Source organism: Herpailurus yagouaroundi, unplaced genomic scaffold, assembly GCF_014898765.1.
Source record: "Herpailurus yagouaroundi ecotype Mexico unplaced genomic scaffold, PumYag 67702, whole genome shotgun sequence".
Classification (NCBI taxonomy): domain Eukaryota; kingdom Metazoa; phylum Chordata; class Mammalia; order Carnivora; family Felidae; genus Herpailurus; species Herpailurus yagouaroundi.
Genome location: NW_024420501.1, coordinates 6,034,415 through 6,041,594, shown reverse-complemented (window position 1 = coordinate 6,041,594; position 7,180 = coordinate 6,034,415). Strand labels below are relative to the sequence as shown.

The window sequence follows — 7,180 nt, the reverse complement described above, 5'->3', positions numbered from 1 at the left end:
ACTTACCTGCACTTTCATATGCTCTGGCCACACCTTGCCGGAAGAGTTCACTGGAAGCAGATGCCGCTTTCTTGCAGAGGAATGGTGTAATTAGGACCCATTGTAATTGTTTACAACTGAGGCATTTTTAGTGCAGGAATTCAGTTACATGGTTGATAGAATAGCTGAGATGCCAAACAGGATAGTGCAGCAATCCAAGAATTAGTAAAAGGAAAATATCTTTTTTATTATTTTATTTTATTCTATTTTATTTTTTCTTCCTTCCTTCCTTCCTTCCTCCTTCCTTCCTTCCTTCCTTCCTTCCTTCCTTCCTTCCTTCCTTCCTCCTTCCTTCCTTCCTTCCTCCTTCCTTCCTTCCTTCCTTCCTTCCTTCCTTCCTTCCTTCCTCCTTCCTTCCTTCCTTCCTTCCTTCCTTCCTTCCTTCCTTCCTTCCTTCCTTCCTTTTCTTAGAAAATATCTTTAACCTCCTGGGCTGGAGGGATAGAAGAGGAGATGGTGTTACTGGTTCCCAGAAGATAGAATAACCTGTTGGCTGGAACCCTGGTAGGGACCCGGAGTCAGGACCAGAGTGAGTCACGAGTCACTGCTGGAGAAGGCATAGACCCCATTCAGTTCTGAAATTCTTCTCTTGTGTAGGTATACCTTGTCTGTAAAATAGCGTATCCAATCCACAAATGCTAAATACAGGGAATTTCAGTACTGAGAGCCCATTTCTAATCTCTGTTATGCTAATTAGCCAAGCCTCTGGTGCTGCTCGTAGATAAAGATACCAGAAGTGCTGTAGCAGTCACCTGTGGAGCGTGGACTTTCCGATTAGACCATCAGCTGGCAAGTATCTGGGGTATGAATTTTTAATTAGGGTTACCGACTGCGCCCCAAGAGTAACTTAAAAAACAAATACGGATGTCACTGTTTATGGTGAAGTATTTTAAAGTAAATGAAAAGACATGATGATACCCACACCCCCTGGAACTCTATTTCCTGTGTCTTAGGGCCCCTTAATCATGTTCAGCAGTCCTTTCTACCCCGTCCTTCTGCCTGCAGCCAGAACGTACGAAGTGTGCTCTTTGCAGACATGCAGCTTCTCTACCAACGGTGGCTGGCAGGTGCCTTAAAGAAATTTTTCTGGACAGCTGCATGCTGTCCTTCTTTCCAGATCTTCCTGGTGATCTCTGCCTGCATGGATCATGGCCCATCTCCCCTCTCAGTACTTTTCCAGACCTCGTGTTCTTTGTGCCAGGAAGAAATAACATCTAAGAATTCCACGGTCACAAGAAACAAACAAACCACACCACAGCCAGAAATCAAACAATGAAGAGACTCTTAGAAACAAAAGGAAAATCTGCCAGTTTGGGGGAAACTTTAATATGCCTTTCTCAGTTGTTGCCTGATGAAATAGTCAAAGCCATAGAAAATCTGAATTATGTATCTAATAGGATTGAGGGAATGGAGATGTATCAAACTGTGTACAGATAATACAGGTAACCTTACATAGTAAACAGGGAATATGTAAGCAGCTATGTGAGGTTACTTGGATTAATCTGTTTGGAAGGTATTTGGTAATTTCAAAAATGCAGAATATGGACAAAGACGTTTTCTAGCTGCAGTAACAATCAAACAAGAATTGATAAAAATTTAAACAATATCAAAAATACTTGGCAATGTGAAAGGACACCCACCTAAATAATTCTTGTGTCAACAGACTAATTGTACATTCGGCCTTCCTATCAAGGCCTATGGGATGAATGAAAGCTATATTTAAAGGCGAGTTCCTCTCTTTTATTGCTAAAAATGACCCTCTTCATCTTAGTTGTCTTTTGACTTGAAATTTACTTAGTTTTCAATTAACATTGTTATCCTTACTCTTTTTATCTTTCATTTGCTGGTAACTTTTTGCTTAGTCCTTAATTTCAAAAATGTCTTCTTGGGGGTTAGGTGGCTTTTTTTTTTTTCTTTTAAGGATACAGTGTTGAATTCGATATTTTGCCAAAATATGAGGGTTTTTGAATTTAATGTAATTTAATGTAATTTGATGTAATTTCATTGTTCCCAAATTTCAGTGGAGGTAGATTCTAAGCCCCAAAGGTAGCATCCGGGTAAGAAGACTTACCATGAAGTCATATCTACATACTAAGACACAGTTTTTAATTATTTACAGATCAGTAAAAGTCAAAGCTTTCTAAAGATATTTGTTGACACTTTACGTGAAATTAGATGAAATCAAGTCAATAATTGTTTTTACTGTTGTAGTTGTGGTTGTTATGAATTTGGGGTGACTTTGGAGAAAAGATTAAGGGAGAACTGCTAAAGATACCTGCCATAAACCATCCATTGGACCATCATTGATTACTGCCACTTGAATGATATGATTTTAGACACTGTGATTGTATACTTCTCTTCATTTTGTTACTCAGGCTTTTCGCGTATGGACCACGTTTCTTTGGACTTTTTTTCTTTGGACATTTGGAAAATACCTATTTTTCTCTGTACTCCTTTTTTTTTTTTCCAAAACCCATGTCAATCACTGTATCCCCTAAGGCTCACATTGAAAAACAACATGGCAACTTTCACTTCACACATACGATCATAATAATAGCAAACATTCGTTAAGCGCTTACCTGTACCACACATTGTTCTTACTAACTGCCATATTTCTTGCTTCTATTTGTCCAATTTTATTTGTGTCCATTATACTGCTGCTATATAAACATCACTGTAATGACAACCATCCGACGGAAGGGAGCTAACAGTATGATCTCTAGAATGTTTTGCGTGAACTTCGGACAACCATCAGACTTTTATTGTGTGACGCAGCTTGCACCTGGACCCTGCCAAGACCAATGCGGGTAAAAAGTGAGCGCACATAGACCCACTGCTCCATCAGGCATTGCTCTTTGATACCGTCTTCCAGATGGACCTGTTTCCTTTCTATTCAGAGCGCTTGCACTCCTGCTGCTGCATTTTACTACTGTATTTAGTCTCCCTCTAGGATAATTCGTATTGTGCCAATCAACCTTTACCAGGATGGCTTGAGTTTTATGTTTACTCATAGGACTTTGTCTGACTTATCCTTTTTAACCTTGACATTTGTCTGATCATCTCAAATGACTACATTCTTTCTTTAATTTGTTAGTGTGTCTGTTATATTGGTTCCTTAAGGATCACTATAGCCTGAAAGGGGGTTCTTTCTCCATAAATCGTGTATCATTGAATCCTTCCCACTAGCAAGACAATTCACATCTTCTTGTGTCACTGAAATCTGGCTAGAACAGCATGGAGACATCTTCAGCTCATTCTCTGTGCTTTTTTTGCATTGTCCCACTATCCCAAGTAAGCTTCTAGCATCTTTGTCTCTTTTCTCTGCGGCAATATGATTTAAACAGAACAACATTTTGTGCTTTTTATACTGATACTACCATTACTACTACAGAAATTATAATACCTATTGTTCATCCAGCCCATGTGCCAGACACAACTTCTAAGCACTTTATGTGTTAGTTGGGGTTCTTTGGTTTGTGACAAAAAACTAACTGTAATTAGAGTAAGTTAAAAAAAAAAAAAGAAAGAAAAGAATTTCCTGGCTCATGGGGTTGAGAAGCCCACAGGTTGATCTTTTCTATAGGCGTGGCTTCACTTACATGTTCAGATGAAAGAAATAGATTTGTGTCTTTCTCCACTTCACAGGGAAGTTCTCTACTCTGTTACTTTCAGTACCGGGGAAGTCGGGCCCTTTTATTGGGAAATATGGTGGCAAGGATGGCCACCAGAAATATCACACGTATACCTCCACAGAGTGCCTTATGAATAGGAATCTCAAAACAAATAGTTGGCTCTGCTTGGATTATAGATAAGCATGGACATAGATACCTTAGCCAATCACTGCGGTTAGGGAGGTCAAGTTCTTATTGGCCAGGCCCGGGCCACATGTTCGCAGGTAGAAAGGTGAAGTTCCTCTCCGACTTCATGAAATGCACCCCCAACAGGAAAGAAGGGTTCTTTGTGTTATAAGAAGGAAAAAGGGGGATGTTGGGAGGGTACAAGCACAGATAGCCATTACATCATTTATCGATCTAAATTTCATATTTGTGGCAGCCCTGTGAAATGGATTTTGTTAAAAGTTTTACAGATAAAGAAACTGATACTTCTACTAATCGGCCAGCATGCTAGCGGTCACATGGGAATAAGAGGAATCTCTGGGATTTGGCTTCTGGGCTGTTACATGCTACCCATGTGGGGCCTTCAGCATTTCCCATCAGTCCTTTTATTTTCCTACTTATTTATCCCTTTAGACAAATTCTAAAGTGTTGCTAATTCCAACTTCACTCTCCTCAAAACTCTGCTGCCTCTCTCCTCACTCTCAATGGATACAGTGGCCTGCTACTTCGCAATAAAAACAGAAGCTACTCGTAGTAACTTCTTCAGTAGTCTGTCACCTCGTCAAGAGACATCTACAATTGCATGCATCCTTTTATTTTTTTAAGTTTATTTATTTATTTTGAGAGAGAGGGAGAAAGCAGGGGAGGGGCAGAGAAAGAGACAGAGAATCCCAAGCAGGTTCTGCGCTGTCAGCGCAGAGCTCACCGTGGGACTGGATCCCACAAACTTCGAGATCATGGCCTGCGACGTGAGATCGTGACACTTAACCGACTGAGCCACCCAGGTGCCCCATGCATGCCCTTATCTGGTGTGAGGCCAATCTTGGGTCGCTATTTTAGATCCCACTTCCTCTTCACTTCTTGGTATATTGATTTATCCAGTCATCCCTCTGTCTTCTGTATCTTCAGCCTCACTCCTGGCTGCCCTCCTTAGCATTTAAAATCAGAGCTGCAAAAGATCCCCTTCACTCCCTGCCCCCCGCCAGCTGTAGTCCTCTTTGATTCTTCCCAGCTAGAATTCTTCAGAGTTTTCGGCCCTCGGTGACTCTGTTCCCTCCCTTCCTCCATATTCTTCAGCTTACTGCAGTCTGTCTTCTCCTTCTGTAACTTTGCCAAGAGTCAGTATGAAGATCATCGATGACCAGCATGCTGATAAATCCACTGGATTTCTTTTAGACTTTGTTATACTTGATGTCTGTATACCTTTAAACTCAGTTTATCATATTCTTTTTGAAACCCCTAAATTTGAAGTTCCTCAGACATCTGTACTGAGCTATCATTTGATCCTCAGTTTGCACACCTTCTCTAGGCTATCTCATATATGCAATGCATTTCACTTGTCATCTAAGTCCTGATGACTCCTGAATTTAGATGCCCACCTTCTTTGATGGCTCTCTTAGAATTCTAGGCCTCTATCTCCAACTGCTGGTTTGCTGTCTTCAGTTGGATGCTTCAAAAGCACTTCTGCTTTATCGTGTTCAATACTCAAGTCTGGTTTTTCCGTCCTAAACTGAGGACTTCCTCAAACTTGCCCCTTGAAGTACATGACACCCCTGTCTGGTTCTTAAAGCCAGAAACTGGTGTTAGGCCAGAATCCTTTATCTCTCTCACCAACTACATTTAACCTATCAGTAAATCTTGTCAACTCCAGACGAAAACTAGACCTTGAAATGATCTACTTCACTCATCTTTGTTTCTATTTTAATGTTTATTCATTTTTGAGAGAGAGATGGAGACAGAGCATGAACGGGGAGGAGCAGGGAGAGAGGGAGACCCAGAATCCCAAGCAGGGTCCAGACTCTGAGCCGTCAGCGCAGAGCCCGACATGGGCCTCGATCCCACGAACCGTGATATCATGACCTGAGCCGAAGTCAGATCCTCAACCGACCGGTCTTCCCAGGCACCCCCTGCCACAGTGCTTTCTTAACCGGTTCCCTGCTTCTGTTGTTAGATCGTACAGACCTTTCTCCATACAGCAGCAGCACGATGCTTTCTCTCAGACCTGATCGTGTCATTCCTCTGCTTAAAGTCCTTCAGTCCCACTTGTCCTACCACCATCCAGTGACCCATAGTCCTACCACTTTTCAATCTCACCCTTACCCTTTGCAGTCTTGCCACTGTCTACCCACCCCTCTTTCCTTAGCCTTATCTCTCACCACTCTTGTCCTCCATCTCTGAATTCAGCCAGACTGGAGTGCATAACGTTCCTTTTATAAGCTATATTTTGCTTCCAGGGAAACTTCCCTGGGCCTTAAAGATTGTATTCGGTGTCCGTATTACATGTACCCAGTTCACCTTGTGCTTATGGTGTGGTATTGCAATTGCTTGTTATGTCAGTCACGGTTGGTCAGGGAAAAGACACCACTGCAAGCATTTCAAGGAAGAGATTCACCACAGGAAATTAGGTGCTTCTGAATCAACTGGGAGAGCTGGACGAAAGAAGGTCAAGGAGGCCACCACTAGATTTGGGTCCAGCTCTAGCTTTCACGAATTCAGCAGTTCCTTTTTTTTTTTTTTTTTAAACTTTTATTTACTTTTGAGAGACAGAGATAGAGCGTGAATGGGGGAGGAGCAGACAGAGAGGGAGACACAGAACTTGAAGCAGGCTCCGGGCTCTGAGCTGGCAGCACAGAGCCCGACGCGGGGCTCGAACCCACGAACCGTGAGGTCACGACCTGAGCCGAAGTCGGACGCTCAACCGACTGAGCCACCCGGGCGCCCCAGGAATTCAGAAGTTCTTGCTTGCCTCCCCCCGCCCCTTTTACCCCTTCTCTCAGGTCAGGAAACAGCAAGGAACTGGTGAATGTGGCCGCAACCGCCATGCAGCACTGAGATAGGTTACTCCTGAGGACACGCCTACAGCCTGCTACAAAATCTTGAGTCTGTTAAGGCCCGGCTGTTGACCTGCTGCTCCAGAGAAAGGGTAGTGTGGCTTCTGCTTCTCTTTCGCCTTACAGATGTGCCAAATTCTGGTTCACATGGGCAGAGCCTAAGCTGTACCTTGAACCCTTCTGACAAAGGGATTTGGGAAATGTAGTTTCTAGTCTTCTAGTCCCTACCACCTAGGGAGGAGTCGAGAAGGGGGTGAAAATGGTGCCAAGCTCCAGTATTCACCACAACTGTTCTGTTATCTGGCACCCCATCAAAGTCCTGAGCTCTGTGAGAGGGAGGACTCTGTTTCCCTATTATTTCACCTCAGGAGCCAGCCAAATGCCTGGCCCAATGAGTATTGATATAACGGAAGAATAATGAGGTCTTTACGTGTCACTGATATATTAAGGACATTAGTGTTGATAAAATGAAAG

The 7,180-nt window shown here is 42.8% G+C and overlaps 1 non-coding gene across 1 annotated transcript; it reads right to left on the bottom strand.

Moving 5' to 3' along the window:
* Nucleotides 1-6,507: 6,507 nt before the first annotated feature.
* On the bottom strand, nucleotides 6,508-6,592 carry TRNAR-UCG (transfer RNA arginine (anticodon UCG)). Its single transcript has one exon. It is a non-coding gene; the product is annotated as a tRNA-Arg (tRNA).
* Between the last annotated feature and the right edge of the window lie 588 nt (nucleotides 6,593-7,180).